We start from the raw sequence: 20,187 nt of genomic DNA, 5'->3' as shown, positions 1-20,187 counted from the left end.
AAACCGTGCTCGCATATATTATAACATATAGGTAGTGTGTTGTTGTGCTGCAGTTGTGCAGTGCATGGCGGTACCACAGAAATAATAATTAATTTTTTTATACAACGCCGATACAATCAAGGGGTCGCGGTCATAAAATAAAAAAATCAGAAATACAAAGCACATAATATTATAGTGATATTGTCTTCTTTCATACGATGCCATTTTACTCAATGGCCGCAGGGTTAACGCGTACAGTCCCTAAACCGCAAACACAACGATTTATAGGTTCAGCTTTGTTTTTTTAACTCTTCTTTTATTTGCCTTTTTCTCTCGCTTTTTTTTTTTTGCATTATCATAATATATTTATTCCTTCGCCCGGTCCCATATACGATATAAGTACCTCCTCCCCCCTTCGGAGATTATAATATATTATTGTAAGTTGTTGTTTTTTTCCCCTATACTTCTTCATCTCGCCTGAATAATTATTGTTTAACCCGGTCGCTCTCTAACCACTTATGTATAGGTACACTATACCGATGCGTTAGGTCCTAAGGTATTTAGGCCTTGACTCGACAGCCACGTGACGTGACCCCTGCACATATCATTATAATAATGTTTATACATATTATACTTATTTATTATTATGATGCGTTAGAGAATGAGAAATATGTTGGCCTCTACAGAGACAACCCGCGATAACGATATTGTAATATACGACAAAACACGATGACTAGGCGAAAATATTTTCCCTATATGGCGACCACAAACGTGAGCAGACTGGACACTAAAAAAAAAAAAAAATATTACAAATTTTTCACAGAATTATAACATATCGTCACCGTTTTGAAATGTTATACAACCATATGTACCTATACATATAAAATTTAAAATTTAGTGGTTTTTTTATTTTTGTATCTGGGCCCACCCGATGACATTATTAAACTGCTGAGCGAATTTCTTCGTGTAGTAAGTCCATACATATTACAAGGGGTTATACCAAAAATTACTTTGCAAACCTATAGGCGGCTTTGCCATTTTCAACTTGTGTTTTGTCGTTATATTGGCTTTTTTTTTGTACTATTGTGGAGAAACAAAATCAATACCGTTCGCGGTGTCCAAGCGAAGCTCAAACACATCTGTCTCGAAATCGAAAAGGCGTTATACTGTAATATTATATTATATACATATTATAATAAGGAAAACCGATTTGAAATCGTCGACAACGGTATTGTGTTTCGGAAACGCAAACATGATCCGTTTCAACCTTGACGGTTCGGTGAGAGTCCTATTACAATAATATTATGTTCGTGATCGCCGTCGGTTTTACGATGGTCGATCGGGCCACGGTGTTGGATAAAATACTATACATACATACATAAATACCTTTATAATACGTTTGCGGTACACAAAGTATATATATATATATTATGCACTTGTGTGTTTGAGTATCAGAGTGCAGCAGCGTATGGTTTTGAAATTAAAAAAAAAAAAAAAAAATTTTCAACCATATGTGTGTGTGTGTGGCTCCATAAAAATTCCGCTCGTCACGTACCGACTACGTGATATTATTGCGTTTCCCCCCCCCCTTTCCCTCCACGGTAAGTCTTGTCGTCCAATTAGGGCGAGACTAAAAAAAATATACTCATAACGGGTCAATTTTTACGGCTATATATATATATATTTTTTTTTTTTTGGTCTGACCCGCGAACCTCCTTTGGGGTCTTGTATATATTATAGCCCTCCCCTATTGCTTGCTTGCGGGCTACGACGATCCCGGCGAGCACAAAAATTGATTTACCGCGCGAAACGAAACAACCCCTGGCGGTATTCACAAGACCGTGTACATGATCTAGCGCAGGAACCGCCCCTATATAAATACATGACATATTTGATTTACGACCCTTGACGACCACCTCCGCACTGCTCTCGGGTTTCCCCCGAACGTGACGCCGATAATCACCCCTATTGGCGGATGAAGCGGTTTCCTTTGGAAAATCGACCTGCAATAAAACAACAGTGATCCCCGCACAAATAATCGTATAATAATATTGTACAAGGCGTGTTTCTTTAACTAGTGCCAATCGCTATGTTAGCCCAGCAAGCTAAACTCAATTAAAATGTGTACAAAACTGTATATAGATTTTCCAATTTTCGTGCGCGAGTACGATATTTGTTTTAGAAAAAAACGTAAGCACCACTTGTGATTAAACAACCCTTAACCTCAAAAAAATAAGTACACTTTACCGTCCACACGTGTTTCGGTGACAATGTTAGCAATCAGCGCTAAAGCATAATGAAATAGTTATTTATTTATTTAATTTCTCCACTATTTTTTCGCATAATACATAAAGTGTGTTCTAACTCGTTTTGGCCAATCATTGGTATGTGGTCCGTGTTATGATTCCACGTTACAGTCAATGCGTTTCTTAAAGTTTAGTAACAGTAGAAATTGTATAGTTCAAAGTAAATCGACATAATATAGTAATTTTCGATTTCTAATTCAGTAAAATTCGGTTATAAATGTGTTAATTGTTTTGAGTTTACAAAAAACCTAACCGGAGAAGTTCTGTCATCGCATGTCGATATGTACAATATTATGAGGAACGCCTTGTAAAAATGCGAATTATTACAAATTAATTAAGTTCATATTACCTATAAGTACTTGCGCTATTATAAAAATCATTTAAATATTTAATGTAAATAGGTACCGGCTTGCATGTAAACTTTTTTTATCCATACTCGCGGAGTCAATGAAATAAACAATTTAATCTTACTCTAATATAAATTAAAGTAAACACAGACCGTAATAGTGAATAGTGGGTATTAATTATACCAAGATCTAATAGAATTATTTATTATTTTATAGATAATAAAATTCCGGACCCCGAGTATATTTTAATATTTTTTTTTTTTAAATCGATAAAATGTATGCACTTCTTTCCGTATCAGTTTCTTTTAGTTGTACACGAAAAGTGTATTTAAGCTACAAATCTTGTGCATTTACGCTTGAATAATATTAAACCGTTATTACCATTATTAACGTTAAGCCGTTATAGTAGGTAGATAGCTTTGTTAATCACAATAAAAAATATAGTATCCAAAGTGGCTGTCGTAAATTATTACCGTACCTAAATACGAAAAACAAAACGCTATATAGGTACTAATTGAACCACTCGGCAAGCGTGCATAGGATAAAGAAACTCGTCTAATTGACTGTGCACATAATATCATAGCAAGAGTTGCAGTGGGAAAGACGCAAGACGAAAATGGCATCTGAACAGAGCAACACGGTTTTAATTGGTTGCCGATCGTAAAACGTTCATCTAAACCAGGTGGATAATGTCAGTCTCGGTTTCAGTCTCTTATATTTAAAATTTATCATTACAATATATTATGTTAAAACGGAATCACGTCGGTCGCCGGTCGCTGTTTAAGTGTTTTTTTTATTTTTAATATAATATTGGAAAAAAACAAACTCGACGTCCATATCTTGGCATTCCTCCCTTTCCTTACAACACGGTCTCATGGCATCTGGCATATGCGATCCTCCGGCTTCGGCTATGGCCGTCTCCGGCTCGTACACGACCGGTTTGTGATATTTTTTTCTTTTGTCTTCCTTCCGGAAACGCCATAAATCATTCGGATTCTCCTCCGGGATGAACGTACCTTATTTCTGGAGTCTGGAACGACTGCGCGAGGGGAGAAGTCGTCGTAGTTTTCCCTGCCTCCCTGTACTCCTTTCTAAGTATACCGTACATATTATGTATTTTTATTGTTATCCGAGGCGGACGTACTCGGGCAAAAACCCGTTCCTAATGACCCGAAAAGAAGACCGGAAAAGCCCGTCCGGTATTTTACGACGTCTGGACTTTTACGACGGCCTTTGTCTTGCGGTACAGCCCACAAGTCCCAAGTTTGTTCAACTTTTCCGAAACACGAATGTATACATTTTTATCGTGTACACGTTTCCGATTAAACTTTGCTTACTGTTGGCCTAAGAGTCTTAGATGATAGACACACGTAAGATATACCTACAGTCTGTGTAAAGCTTTTCTATGGCCGAGCTGTAATTTACACAATACATTTCTAGTTGGAAAAACTAAATTAATAGTTGCTTTAACTAAAAATTTAGTTGGACCAATTACACATGTATTGTGTCCCTATATTTACTATGATTTTAGTTGGACCAACTATGTATTTCTTTCCATGTACGGTCCTTATATTAACCATAGCTATTGACGATCAAACTGTACACTTTTCCCCCGTATATATGGACAACAAATAAGAATAAAGGTTGAGAACTCGACCCAGTTTATTTCCGCAAGCCGTGAGTATTAAATACAATAAATGTATATAATGTAATATTAGCTGCGCGCATAAAATGACGGCCGTGTGTTGTGATAACCGTGTGAATTTCAAGTGGTGCCCTAAAGAAAAAAATAGCCGTAGTCGAACGGAAAAACAAAAGGAAAGCCGAAATGGGGGAGCAAAGTGTGTTGGTAGAGGGTAAAGGAAAAGGGTGGGGGGGGGGAATGGGAGTCTTTTTTGAAGAACAATAAAAATCCATCGCGGGACTGTTATGGAAAAAATATACAGGTATATATGAATCTGAGCTGCGGGGCACGATTTTTGGTCGTAACTCAAAGTCAGATTATAGAGTGTGCACAATGCACACCGTATGCACACACAATGGATATCCTAAACGCGAAAAAGATGATGTCTCACTCCATAAATTTGCCACCGTCTCCGCATTGTCGATCCCGGCGTTCCCCCTGTCCCCTCTGGAGTGTAAAACCGTCGCTGGTGAGAAATGGGTAAAACAAAATTACAGACCTCTCTAAGTGTGTGTGAGTAGGTACAAAAAAAAAATGGCACCAATCGAGTGTACGTTTTTCAACGTCTTGGATCTGTCTAACGAAAAAACACATTATTTTTTCCTTCTTTTGTACGATAATGTACTTATATGTAACGCACACCCAAGCACATGTGCCACCGGTCGTTGGTGAAAACAAAAATGCTGTCCACCCCTCCCCAAAGGGGCACTCTGCTAATGTTTCCATTGTGCCCACGTCGTATCCAGTACCTACAATATAGATATCCACAACGTTCGCAGTGGCCGCCATCGTCTCGTCGACTAATTTCTGGTAAGCAGGTGTGAACAGGGTCGAACACACACATTTGGCACGGCCGTTGGACCTGAAATCAAAAGAGGAGTATATATGAATAAAAACGATTTTCGGTTCAGCGAAATCCCAAAGCGATGAATTCATTTGGAATGATCATTCAGACGATTGCTCAATTGAAAAAACCCTATAGAAGAACCATTTAAAGGGGAAACATACTATGTGAATGCCTATATTGTAGTACTCTACGATTATACAATACATACCTACTTAAACGAGTGAAAAAAAAAGAAAAGATTTATGTTTAAAACCGATACACGATACATTGTATCGAGTATACTTGATATCATTAAATAGCGTCCTAAAGTGTTAGCCACATATCATCACATATATTAATATATAGATCGATTTTTTCAAAATGTTCTCAAAAGTTTGATAATATATTAAAATGTTTTTATCAGGAGAATTTAAACAAATTAATACTTTTACTTAATAACGTTTACTAAATGATTATTTTAAAACATTTAATTTCCTATCAAAACATGATTTTTTAAATTATTGACTGTTTTTCGGACAACATTTTGAACACATAAATTGTTGTTTGCCGTATAGCAACTAATTTTTTCTGAATCCAAATAAGATACAATTTGTTTTCCCAAGGAATAGACTTTACCGGTTAAGAATGCGCCCAGAAATATTTTCATATTATTACACAATTTAAAATTTAGCATTATACTTTTATTGTATTCGGTATAGAGACGCTTCTAGAGAAAAAAGTCACCTCACACCATTTATACTAGATTGGTAAACAATAAGAATAGCTTTGGGAAAAATAATTATACATTTTTGTTAAATTAAAATATATATTGTTGCTGAACTTCATAGCTAACATTTTTGTTTCATTATAATAAAAATACTAGTTCATACAATTATTATTTAACTATGATATTCCATAGGTTAATAGGTAACTTTATTACACTACAACACTTTTAATGATCTTGTTAATAATATATTCTTCAATGCGGCCGAAGGCGCAAGCCGACACGATGTAACGTTAATTGCCGCAATTAAAGCAAAACGACTTCAACACCTACTGCGATGCTGTATAATAATAAGAATAATGGCGATGACGGTGATAGCATGTAATATATTATTCTATAGGCGACAGCATAAAAAAAGTTCTGCGTTAACGATAGTGTATCGTCGGAGGAGAGTTAAAATAAAACAATATAGTTGTAAGCGAGAATAAAGTAAAGATTATCAGGTAAGGCCGAGGTGTCGATCGGATGTATAAAAAACTTTGGACTATCAAAAAACTTTTGCGACTCGTGCATAACGGCCCTTCGTATAACTTTGATGGGATACATTTTACTTATTCACGAGGCGTCTATAATAATATACCGCGAATTTGTCACATAAACAATGGGCACTAATAAAGGCGTTGGGCGGCGATACCGTAAAGTTTTTTATTTTTATTCTGGTTGCTTAAAAAATGATACATTTGACTATACAAGCACAGAATAGTGACCACATTTTACAAGAATTTATATATATCACACAAACTTCATTTATGCATAAACCGACACAATTATAATATCACATTTTTTAAAAAAAAGTTGTATGAAATGTACCTACATGTAATTTATGAGTGAATATTTTTCATTTTTTATTTTACCAAGTTTAAATTGTCGTTCTTTGGGCATATTTTATACGATATAAACAATAATATTATAATTTATAATATATACAAAATTTTAAACTCACAATAGATCTACATCTCATTATAAAGTTAGATAAAACATTTTCCATATTAAGACCGTAAAGAACATTTTCCCAAGTATGCCACAATGGAAAATCGTCGTATAACAATTTTCATTCCACCCCCTATTGTGTAATGTCCTACTTAATGTATTATGTATGTATATGTACAAATTTGTTATTTATAAATTATGCTTGAATAAGATATCGACGTACACGTATTAATGTCGGACAGTTTTATATATTTTGCTTTTTAATCGCACAAATTGCATCAGCGGGTAAATTGTAGCGACATAAAATAAATAAACAAACAAAACTATATATTATTATTATTATTGCGTTATGTTAGTATATATGTGTATAATATAGTACATTAAACGATGTCAATTGATTGCTGTCAGCCCCGTCGGCAAAGTGTATGTAATATAATAAGAAACGAACGACGAAGGGGCACACATCAATGTTGACTTTTATTATGTTCACATAAAAGTCTTATATGCGCGGTAATGACCGTGCCGGGCTTTTAGGACGTTAGCTGCACACAAGTAGACGTGTACTATATACATATAATGTATATATATATATATATATATAAGAGTATAAAATAATATACTTACATAACAGATATAAATGTACATAACGGACCGGAGGAGCGTTTAGTCGCGAAATTGGAAAACGCCATTTATGTGTAGTATTTTCCCAAGAGGGGAATTCTCCGGCCCTCTCCTGCCGCCGCCATTTGACGGTTTTATTTGGCAAAAACCTAATATGTTTTTATCTGATAATATATAAGGGTATATGCTACATTGACAACGATAATATTGTTATCTATAGCAAACGCGGTGAGGCAGGACCGGCGATAAAATCTTGAAGTTAACGTACCACGCATATTGGGCCGTACATCTGTATGGTTTTCGTTTTACCTATTTGAATTCAAACCCGGCTAAACTTATATTGTTGGCAAATTAAGTATAAGAAATTCGGTGATGAGTTAGATTTAAAACATATATCAGTGGATTTAGATAATATTACAAAAGCTCTAGTGTTAAGATATTATTCGAAAGTTTATTAAGGAAAAACATTTTTCTTTGAAAACGACAGTCGTTTGGAAGAAAAGTTATTCTTTCCAACACAATGTATCGGTTATAGAGTTTTACTTGGTAGTAACCGATTATGTTTGACAAATTTTCCATCAACTACTAATCTGTTTAAAACTAAAAAATCTATCATCACTCTAGACCCTAATTTGTATAGTTATACTTTATGTCAAGTGACCAATTTCTATAATGGTTTGACGGACAACTTGGCGAAAACATTTGAAACTTACAAGATATCCCAATACGTTTTCAGACTTATTACAGGTTATTATAAATTCATTTAAAACACGTTTGCTTAAATGATTGACATGACTAATTAATCGATTAATTTAGCAGTGATAAATGTTGTAGGATTTATGATTAAATATTTGGCAACTTCCTGGTTGACCAGCAAATAGTTTTATTTTACAATTCAACCATCAATTTAGCAACTGACGTCCATCGTTTTAGGCAGCAAACATACACAAGTAAAAAATACAAGTAAAAAATAGTTGGTCTAACTAAACGTTTAGTTGGCCGAGCTAAAAATGTATAGTTGCTTTTATTAAAAAATTTAGTTGGCCCAACTATTTATTATTTCAACTAGAAATGAATCGTGTCCCATAATTTTAGGTGGACATTTTTTCCATACAACTTGCTACATGTCGTGTGCCAAACCGGCATTTTTAGGACACAACGTAGGTATTTAAACATAATATAATAATGCTGATTATGGTAAAACGTACGGGTTCGTGCTCGATTGTAAAAACCGTTTCGTGCGTTAAGCACTACTACCTATATTAAATGCGGTATTATTATTAAAATAACAACAACAATACCTTTAGAACCAATAACGACTATGTGCTCGCGTGTATCCGCTTTTCGCCCCGTAAACGCATTTAATAAAAAAAAAAACGTGTACATTATGTATGTGTACATAATATGAATAACGAAAATAAATATATAAAAGAACGAGGGCTGCAAACTTACCCTGTAGGTTGTGTGTTTTCTTCTTTTTCAAGTGCCTTGCCCGTGTGCGTTTATGGCACTCAAAACAATGTCGGACGACACGAGAGCTAAAAGGGCGCTATAAAAATAAGTGTTTAGTCTACTCTTTTGTTACCAAGCTGTAAGCAGAACCTAAGTTTCGTTTTCACAAATAAAAGAATATATAAAACACACAAACACGTCGACCACTCGATGGAGCGAAACGATAACTGTTTTTCCTTTTAAAACTTTGCCACTAAAAAACTATCCTGGACAAAAATATTTTTAATTCGAACGAAAATGTAATATTGATATATATACATCAATATTTTTTTGGCTGAAACAATTAATTTATTGGAAAAAAAAATACTCTACAAAACCCCCCCAAGACCCAGTAGATAATGTTGTATGTTTTGTATATTCTGTACCTGGCCAATGACTTAAAAGATGAGTAATTTTTATCGATTACTAATATTTATTTTTAAAACACTCGTGCGGAATATGACTCAAAAGAACCTCATTGTCTTGGCTATAACGGCCTCTTTTATAGTTCATCAGCTATGTACACTGGCCTAGGTATTGTTAACAAACTACACCTTTTTTTTTTTTTTTTTAGAATAACACGGTGGATACATTTAGGACATTTAGTGTATTTTTTATGACGTTTTCTTTAGTATTTACGACGAGTAGTAATTTTAAATGAAATGTATCCCGCGAGCGTTATTAATCGTTGGTTATTATAATTAAAACAAGAAGATTATAATCGCAGCTCGCGGTGACTGCACATAAAACAGACTTTAATTTATTTGTAATCTCGATTAATATTAAAAAAACTAAAAACTTTATACATTTAGTCGGCAACGAGGGTGAGGAGTTGAAGAATTCAGCTATAATAACGAATTTACGCCTCTGTGGCTGAGCTGTAATATTTATACTTAAAAAAAAAATATATATATATATATATATATATATATATTGGTGTACGCCGCAGAGGTAATAATTATAATTAAAACCCACAATGTCGGGCATACTTAATTATAATGTAAACGAGCTGGTTCGAAAAATATGACTCTTGTCTCAAGACCAAACGGTGGATACAATAATTATATTTATATGGAAGACGACAACAGTGTATGGGTCGTTTATTGTAAAAGTGGTGTAAATCCAAATTTTTTAAATACACATACTTTTGATTAATGGAGTAACATTTAGTCATATATTTCGTTAAATAAAGAGAAGCAACTCCGATAAATGCAAAAATAAATACAAATTGTATTTGTTTTCCTACACATTAATTTACATAATGCTCGTTATTTCAAAATTCAATTACAAAAGGAGATAATTCACTTTTACTTTTTATATATATATATCTGTTGTGTGTTGGTACCGTGGTGTTAAAAAATAATTATTATGTATACAAAAACTTTTGTATTAACGCAAACACGGAAATGATCGTGACGTGCGCGCTCCTGTTGTAATGCATATTATAAAAATTAAATTAAACTGGGCGTGTAAGGAAATAAAACAAAAATTATAATAATACTTTATATTATATTTTATTAAAAATAAATACAATTAAAAGGACTTTAAAAATGAACATGCGGCGTGGCGTGTTTTAACAATAACTATATAGTGTACAGTACACATCTGGACGGCGGTCTCTTTAGAAGTCCTAAGGAAACGCTATGGAAAGAGAGAGAGGATAGTCCTCGCCTCGATGTCATACATTTGGAACCGACAGTGTCATTTAATTTTCTTGTGCAACAATTCCATGAAAAACTAGCGAAGTCATGATTTGGAATACAGAACTCGTTATATAAGGTGTACACTAACGAACACAGTCAACATGTTAGATAGGTATCTAAAAATAATATATAATTTCTTTTTTTTTTATTAGAAAACTATTTACCTCGAATATTCGCGGTTCGTCTGCGGTGGTACAAAACGTGAACGATTATTTCAATATGACTATTTCCATTTTCTCATTTTGTAATAAGGGTGAGCAATTTCGCCACATTGTTTAGCCTCTGAAATACATAAAATAACCCGCGTTTGTAAGTTCTACTCGTAATAATATGCGCTGTGTATGAATTACATTCTGCGTTGTTATCGGTCCAGGACATAAAACCTACAGTGCTATCGTACCTACCAACAATCGTTGTAGTCCCATTACGTGACATAACTTCATTATCATTATAATCATTATCGTCATCAAACATAATATCAGTGATAATATATTATTATGCCGCGTTCTCTTTCTGGCGCCCCACGATGGCGTCTAGTCGTAAAAAAATTATAGGCAAGTCCTGGAGCCCTACAGAAATTTCCAGCTCTTAACAACCGCATATGCTCGCTCTTCCCGCAAAGCAGTTGGTCGTGATAATGACTTATTTATATCTGTACGTCTATTGATTACCTCTACAGATATAGAAGATTTAGCTTCGGTAAAATGCAAAATATAGGAATTGGTTGTACTATAATTAAAATATTAACACAGTAACAACAATGCGGTAGATAAAGCGCACAGATGGCATAATTATATATTTTAAACAATTTAGTAGCGATGCCATTTGTACCCAAATTTTACAATTCTGACACTATACATAGTAACAGTGCTCATTCTAAGTCTTTAATGAGCTTGGTGTGGGTTTTAGCAGCAACGATTTGAATATTTGATTATCAAAAACATAATACACATTAAACTCAATTTGTAAATAGTTATAGGATAAAATATTTAATTTATTTTCAATTTTTTGTTAACACAGTAAAACCTGTTATTAGCGGAGTTGATAAAAAGAAATCGTGGCCTTAACAGAACAGATCTATTTATTACATGCTTTACATTACAAGAAAATAATAAAAGGGTAGATACAAGTGACAGTTTTCTCTCTCTCTCTCTCTCTCAAAAAAGTTGATTAAACAATATTTTTCAATGAAACGTCTTTCCATTGGGCCATCAAAAATGGAAAGTGGGCTAAAATCAGGATTTTGATATTTATTGTATAATAATTATACTTATTCGCAATTTGAAAGACGAAACCATTTTAATCCAAAAGACCGGATAATCTGGATAAAGCCTTTTTGATTTTAACCACTACTTTTAGTAGATGCGGGCCAACTAGGAGTTACTTAAGTTAGGAAAATGGTCAACAACTCTTGTCAGAGACGTTCAACTTAAAAAAAAAACCGTAATTTTTTATGAAGGTGATCCCTTTTGTCCACAAAACACCATAAAGCGAATAGACAATGACTCATAACATAATTATTATTACTTTGTATAATGATATTTAGGCCAGTTCGCATGTATGTATATTGTGTACTCATATCATTATCATGAAACTGACATAGCACAACAAGGGGAAAATTGTTCTATTTAGTCGTAGGGCGACTCGACCGAGAGGGGTGGTTGAATATATTATGTATGTATATTGTATCTATACCACTCCCTCGTAGAACAAAATATGCAAATTCTTTGCAACGCCGCGTTTAGTATTATTGTAAATTTTAATATAAGAGAATTTCTCGGGTTTTTTTTTTGTCATTTCTCTCCGCCCGTTCGTGTGATGTGTTTTTTTTTTTTTTTACAAACTTTTTTACGACAGGGCGTTTATTTTATTTGTCGTTATTTTAGCAGGCATTTTTACGGCGCCCTGCGGGTTGGCTGCAGGAAAAGTTTTCCCATTACACCTCGACCGTTATTGCTTTTAAACAACGTGGCTGGCAGAAGGGAAAAAACTGAGAAATTGTGTGCGTTGTGGCAAGTCTGGCGTACAATACACGTCTTGTCGACCGTTAATAATAAAATACCGAAAAGTTCCACGATATCCTCCCAAAACGCACTAAAAAAACTTTAAACTTCTTTAACGATAATAATTGTATCGTACAACATTAAAAATAGTTAAACACTACATAGGTACATCTTACATAATATCATATATGTGTATGTACAAGAGTTATAATATGGTCTGATTCGATTCGCGTTTCAAACAAACCGCTGTGACATTTTAAAACTATATTATATTTAAACACAAAATAGTAATAATATTATTTTACTGTCTGTTATTGTTATTCACTTAGAGATTTAACATTTATAATAATGTAGGTAGAATATAGCATTCATACGCTGACAAAACAATGGCCAACAAAGATTTACATTTTGTTACCTATAATAAATATGTTTTTTAACATTAAAAATCTTGTGTCATAAGTCTCGTGATCAATCCTAAAACATAATATTCTTATGAAATAAATGTCGCATAACAGCATATGCCATTGCCATATATAATATGCTATTATGCATATTATATAGCAGTAATATAGTTTGGAGCGTTAAGGGACTTTTGAACTTAAATTAAAGTACCTAAATGTATACAATACAGGTATAGTAGAGTTGAGTAGTGTAGTATTTACGGACGTACCTATATAAGGCAAACATTATTTTTTAGTGTAAACAGTAGTTTTATTACTATGTAAAATAAATATTTATCCATTTGGCGTGTACACACACACACAAACTGGGGCGGTGTACACGCTGCATATAATAATAATATATTAAGGACTTTGCGTGAATAAGACAGTTTGTAACGGTTTTATTAGTTGACTTTTCAATGGGCCACGCGTATTGTGCACTACTGCATTATGCTAATTGTATACGGCTGTAATAAGTAGTCAACAGAACATTATGTTTACACGGGAAAAATAGTATATGCTCAGTTCTTGTAAACACATAACAATGTATTTCTATATAGGTACTTTATGGATCTGATCTATGTTATAATAAATGCTTATATATACATATCATATACAGTTAGAAACAGTCGTATAATACCATTTGTTTGGAATATTAATAGTTATATTTCTGTATTATTTATTTAATGTATTGATAAATATAAGACAATATCGTTTCGACTTAACCATAGAATTGTTAGTTTGAAATTCAACCACCCCCCCCAAATGACGCGTCTCGATGGCGTCGCACCATATGCTCGAGAGGTATATATTATAAGTATATACTGCCGTCTACCCCGGATATTTGATTCCATATGGTGGTGCTGTATAAATGTCAGACCGTCGCGTCCCCATATCTAAGAAACGGCACCCTGAAAAATAGTGTCTGCTTATAATCGAAATGAGAGGAAACAGCATAGTATATAGATACACGTTAAAATATATATCTGCATTGAGATGGTGATATTTAAGTAGCAAATCATATAGTACTTGCAGATACATAGACATTGTCACGTTCACTTCTCTTTAAATCTCGGTCACTAGAAAGATCAGATTTAACGAAATCAAAACAGACTATACTTACTCCTTAAGTTATGGTCCTGTTATTGTTGTTCAGCGAGTATTCGGATTAGTATCCAACTATAGAATGGGCGCACTCTAAACCGCAACATTAAAAACCCTGTTTGAGCTGGCCTAGTTGGGAAACAGAGACGTTAAACGCGAGAAGGACACTTTAGTATTAATATTATTTATGGCCTATTGTTTATTAATATACCCATATACATATATAGATAATAGTTAAATTCTTAGCGACGCTGAAGCAACTATTTCGGGCATTGCCTGAAACAATGGAATAAATTGTACATCTCTTGTGTACAAATAGATATAATTTATCATATAAAATTTAGCTAAATATGAGACAGCTACAATTTTTTAGTTTCACTTATTTATAAATATAATATACATTTATTTTAACAAAGCATTTATGTAAATTAAACTAATTATTATGTATTTTTAGTAAATTATAAATATTATGGTTGTCTTGTATTTAGCTTATGGTTTCACTGTAGGTATATTAAGTATCATCTCAAAGGAGTTTATAAATGCATAGTTAACTTTATATTATAACTGTGTGGATACTGGATAGTAGTAAAATACATTTTTTTCTGGCGTTCGTAAACCTGACAATGCGGTTGTACTTAAACACATTTAGCTGTATACACAAAATATGATTAAGTAAAATATATGTATATATATTTAATTTTTCTAACGAATTCAGTATTTATAATCAAATCGGTAGTCAACCGATTTTAGAGTTTGGGTATTTTGTATACGAGACCCAAATGTATACGTCTTGTTGACATTAAAACGAGGGAGAAGATGGAAGGACGTCTATAAAAAAAACATAAGGGAATTGTTCGTGAGTATTCCGCGGGCACATAATATATAGATCAGTATACAGTATGTAACACACATTATTGTTACTGTTATTATTATTTTATACTTTTATTGTTATTGTTATTATTATTACCTCTAACCGTTTAACGCTGCACCGCTAACCGTTAGAGTTTTATAACTTCCATAGCCGAATTTTACGATATTCCGGTGCAATGGGCGAAATAAGGCGCGCTATTGCCTCCCCCCAAAACCCCTCTGGTCCAATTTAAACAACAATTAACACCGAAGTGGACAAATAATAAGTACCGGCGTACTTAAACTTAACAACGTTGGCCGAGAGTCGAGAATTTGTCACCGATCGGGTATAGATAAAGTTATATTTTTTGAACTAGGTATAAATTAAATCTCCACTATGAATATAAAACTATAACGTCCTCTGTGAACGTTATCGTTATAACCAATGGACTGAAATTCAAATGTAATATATCAAAAAGGAGTTGGAGTATATACAGCTTTATTTGAACAATCAACATTACAAAAAATAACTTGTATTCATTGTGTAATCATGTAATCATTTATAGTAATAGGATGTATACAGGATGATCAATATGTTGCAAGGCAACATATTGATAATATGATAATATGATTAATTTGAAAATTGTTTTTCCTATACTTGTAGGTACATATTTTACTATATTTTTCAATAGGTTGAAAATGTTTATCTTCATCTTTTGTACGTCAAAACAAGCATGGATATCGCTATATTATATCTATTACCATAGATCATAGCAAATGAAGATTGAAAATTCAAACCCTACAAATGTTTACAATTTTTTTGTCTACAAATATTTATAGAATTAAAAACGTATATATGTTCCCCCGTCTGAACGAAAAACCAAATTAATACCTATTTATTTTACGCATAAGACTTGACGGCAAAAATGGTCCGAGTATTTAAAAATATAGTAAAATATGTGCCTAAAGTATAACTAGGAATAAAATAATTTTTCAAAATATTGTTATTTTCCTAAAAAATTAGTTTCTCACGTCGGACGCATGACCGTCCTGTATAGGAAAAAATACTTACTTATACTTAGAGTTTTGAATTTTTGTACCGGCGGCGGCGACCAAACCGTGTGACGTCATGGGTTCGGGTTGCGTGCGCGGCTCGGCATTGGCCGGCGGCCATCTTGGCAAGTGCTCGGCACCCGACACGGCCACCGCGGCCGCCCGTTTATATCTTCATTAGACCGACCCCGGCCATCGAGTGTCCGCCACACCGAGACACCGAAAAAAAAAATAAAAAAAACCCCACATACATTTTGGCGGCAACGAACGTCCGGATTTATTATTTTTTTTTTTCGAAATTAATTTGCTCCCCCCCGTTTGTGAACCTGGGTCTCGGTTTTTTTGGCTCTTTCGACTCCAAACGCTTTTCGAAAAACATCTCGGTCGTCTCCGTCGTCCGTATAAGTTGTGCTTACCGTCGTCGTTGGAATTTAAAAAAAAAATTATAATAAGTGTAATTATTTTTATTATTATAACAATTGTTTTAAATTGCCAAAAGAATAACGTATACTTTTTAAATCGCGCCGTCGACGCTGCACCAAACACGGAATGTGATGATCAAGTTAAACGCTTAGGTACGTAGACATTTTTTTATTAAAAAGTCAGCATAAAGCCAACTAACATCGTTAACAAACGTGTTCGTGTATAGTTGTTTAACATGAAATTTGATTAACCTCGTAGATATAAAAATATGAAATTCTATCGCGATAAGATAGACTTTTTGCGACGTTAGAAAATAGAAAGTGTAGACAATATGGCAAGCCTGAACAATTTTTAAATGGCCTTAATCATTCAACGATTTATTAATAATTCAACCCGTTGGGCATTTTATGTTTTAAATACTGGATCTACTATGAGACGGCAGGGTTTCTTTTTGGTATGTAGATCAGAAGTTATACTGACCTAGGCCCAGAGTTATTGTTTTAATTTAATCAAATTAACACACAACGTTTTCAGACTGCGCACCCTAATTTTATTGAGCAATTCTAGAATTTATTATAAAAGCATCTATTAAATATTTTTTATTAAAGTATTTCAATACTTATTTGTACACAGTTTATACTCAATTGAATACTTTATAATTTATAACATAATATTTTACTTTTTTTTAAAACAAAATTTCTATACATTTTATAGAATTATTTTCGCTGAATTAGATCTGGTGTCATATTTACTCTAGGACGTAGTTTTTTTTTAATTGCTTTCAAAACTGAAAGCAACTTACGAGTTAAAAAAAACGATAAAATAAAACATTAATTTTGAAAGCAGTTCTGAATTCCACAAAGAAAACAGAATAAGAATCTCATTTGAAAAGAAAAAATAGAATTAGTATTCAAACGAATAGAACACACTGAAAATACCGTAAAGTAAAAACTGTGTTAAGTAGGTACAACTACGGAGATGCTTTTAAAAATAACTAGACGTGCTAGAGAAATTCTGAGGTTAGATTCGGTTCAACAAAAATTTGTAATATATATTTTGGTTCTTGTTCCAAAAAAATATATAAAGTTTAGTTGTTCAATGTGCTAATTATTTTTATAGGCAACTCATGTCAGCTGAACTTAATAAAATATTTTTTTGTAACTTTTTGTTGCAAACAACTTTAATATTATTCAATAACTGTTTTTCATTTTGAGAAAAAAATGAAGTAGTACCATTTTTCAGATCAAGTTGAGTTAATTTATAAAATGAATTAAAAAATGTGCCTTTAATCTAAAAAATTGCTGACAAAACTGGTTCTAAATCGTTATAAATATAGACTTCACACCATTTTTTATTTGTACTTAGGGTTTATTTTAAAACACTGTTTTCACAATAAGATTTTAATACGTGCGGGACATTACCACGTCTACTCAATTCCCGTTTTTAAATTAAATTTACACAATTATGTGATAATGCTAATACCAATTACATCCAAGATTTAATTGCTTTTATTACTTTATTAACGTTTAGTGGTGGTAATCGAAATAAATTACAAAGATAAAACATGTATCTAATACAAACAATTACAAATCGAGTAATATATTCGTTCACACGTCGTCATTATCGCATAAAACTTCTTGCTATCATTTTTTTTGTAAGTATATAAACATTTTACATAGATTCTTAAATAAATAATTGGGCAGATACACTTTAGGTGGCTGTAATATATAATAGGTATGTGACAACATGGTTGTTGTACTTCTAATGATTTTATAGTTTATAACCGATATTTATCTACTTGTATGAAAACTGTTATATACAAACAAAAATATTAAAAATACCGAATTTAGAAATAATTACTTAAATTCAATGGTCGAAAGCGAAGAATATAGAAAATATAATTAAAGTCGAAGGCTATAAACAGATTCCAAGGACTTTTTGAGGCTGCGAATGTTAACACAAAAAAGTCATTAAAAAATTAACCCGTGTTTCGATTAATTTATTTCACAAGTGAGTAAGTTATTGGGTATTGAAAATTGTCTACAATTTTATATAAGTCACAAATCCCAATGTATAATATTGTTTTTTTTTTAAATCTATATAAAAAAAAACTTTTTTAAATGTTTAAAATAATTTATTTTCGTTTTTTTAGTGCTCCTATTTTTACAGACTTCACAGTACACGACGTATAGTAAATTAATTAGAAAAAAACCTATTAACTAGTATCTGCTGATAAAATAAATAAAAATCCATAAATCTTAAGTCATTAAAATGGCAATTTGTAAACTGGTTCGTATATTTTGATCTTCATCGCAATAATCTTGTATTCAAAAAATTAAAAATTAGTATGTACTAAATTATTTTATGAACGTTTTACTTCCAAAAAAATATTATCGATTCCAAATTTTTTAAAACTAAAACAGAAGTCCGAGGTAGATAAGCTTAATCGGTATACATGGTGAATTTTAAACGTAAGTCACTAACTTTCTCTGAAAATAACTTTATAGTTTCTCTTTTTAAGAAATATTTTTAGTTAATATTATTTGATAATTTGTAATAATAATTTTTTTATTTTTTATCCTTTTTGCAATATTCTGTGGCTTTATCAACTTTAAAAATGATAACCCTTTTAGAATACTTATTTTTTGAAATGATTGAAGTTAAAAATTAAGACTGCAGGAATTAAGGTGTGTTGTAGTATTTTTTTTTTAATAAAAAGTTAGTTAAATATTATCGTTATGATTTAAATTTCAAATTGGATAGCCTTCTGGAAAACAATGAAAAAAATTAAATATTTCGTCATTTTATGCTATTGTAAAATAACATAAATAGAAATTTTATCAAAAAGTACTAACTACAAAGTAGAAATTATTTTAAAAGATTTTACATTTAAAGGGATCACTTTGGACCATATACCTTATTTAGATGTCAATATATTATTGATCTTACATATTTTTTATGATTAAATTATACCGGCAAGGCTGTACTAAGAATTAAACAAGACAATAGCCCAACAAAATGTCTAATTGTTTCACTAGGTGACATTTTCTATATACTATACTTCCTAAGTGGAACTGTTTCCCTACATTCTGGATAGCATTAAATTAGCCTATCAAACCGTTTGTATACTACAAAATAGTTAAAACCTAAGTAACGAAAAAAAAAAATGATGTTTTCCTTTGCCGCAGTCTCGTTGAAAGATTGTATCGGTTAGGTTAAGTACAATTTTCGTTTACTTACTCGTTTGTTCGGTTCGCAATTCGTGCAAAATGTTCAACGTACTTGCCAGCGGTGCTGTAACGATACAATATTAAATACTGCCTTATGTTTAACGAAAGCACTCATGATGTACATATTGTGCCCAAAATATTTTATATTATTATTCAGAAGCGACTTGCGAGCTGATCGCTTGGACAAACCGCACTAACAACCGGCGCGGACAGACTATACGCAGTTGGCGAGGACGTGCGAATCGTTTTTGTCCATCCTTTGGTCGAGTCGCCTAGAATCCTTTTTCTTTACTTTTTTTTTTTGTCTGGACATTTCAAGGTCTATGCAGGGCAAGGACACTCGGCCTTTTGTTTACTTATTTAATGCCTAGCCGTGGGGGTGCGCGTACACGGAAGCGGAGGGCTTCCTTCAAC

The 20,187-nt window shown here is 32.7% G+C and overlaps 1 protein-coding gene across 1 annotated transcript in view; it reads left to right on the top strand.

The window, feature by feature from the left end:
• Positions 1–16,322: 16,322 nt before the first annotated feature.
• Positions 16,323–20,187, top strand: part of LOC126840936 (homeobox protein abdominal-B-like) — a 52,298-nt gene continuing 48,433 nt past the window's right edge. Inside the window, exon 1 of the mRNA XM_050576965.1 lies at positions 16,323–16,695. The gene's annotated coding sequence lies outside the window, so the exon portion shown is untranslated. The remainder of the gene's footprint in view (positions 16,696–20,187) is intronic.

This window comes from Adelges cooleyi, unplaced genomic scaffold (genome assembly GCF_023614345.1).
Source record: "Adelges cooleyi isolate 19-005CV unplaced genomic scaffold, UGA_ACOO_1.1 ACOO_flye_CR_arks_rails_tigmint_CR_PRNA_376, whole genome shotgun sequence".
Taxonomy (NCBI): domain Eukaryota; kingdom Metazoa; phylum Arthropoda; class Insecta; order Hemiptera; family Adelgidae; genus Adelges; species Adelges cooleyi.
This window is presented reverse-complemented; position numbering and strand designations above follow the sequence as displayed.